We start from the raw sequence: 570 nt of genomic DNA on the forward strand, positions 1-570 counted from the left end.
CCGCTACCACCAACCACCACAAACAAAAACAACAACAACAACAACACTATAACTATTTACAACCCTATATTTCCCTCCACCACTGCAACAAGAACCTATACAATCACCAATTAGTATGGAAACCACAAGCACGACATACACACACACACACACACACACACACACACACACACACACAATACTAGACTCTCCGCCGTCGACCCAGCACCATCACCATCGCCACCAACACAAACATGAAACCACAATCAACACCGCCAGCTGCACACCGCCAAACTTATAACCACCTCCACCACTATCACTACCATGATCTACTCCAGCATCAATACCACCAACTCCTTCATCTTATTTTACTTCCACCACCACTACCACCATAGCCATGCCCGTCATCACCCACCAACCCCATCTTTACCATCAATGTCTTCCATCTATTACTGGAAGCAGACTGCCAGAAAAAATTAAGTTCAGTTCTGCATCACCAAACACTCAAGTTGGTTTCACCGTGGGCTCCCGCAGTACTTCACACTATATACACTCACTCATGTACGCACATTTGCGTGGGTATATATATAT

This window comes from Octopus bimaculoides, chromosome 2 (genome assembly GCF_001194135.2).
Source record: "Octopus bimaculoides isolate UCB-OBI-ISO-001 chromosome 2, ASM119413v2, whole genome shotgun sequence".
NCBI classification, from domain to species: Eukaryota; Metazoa; Mollusca; class Cephalopoda; order Octopoda; family Octopodidae; genus Octopus; species Octopus bimaculoides.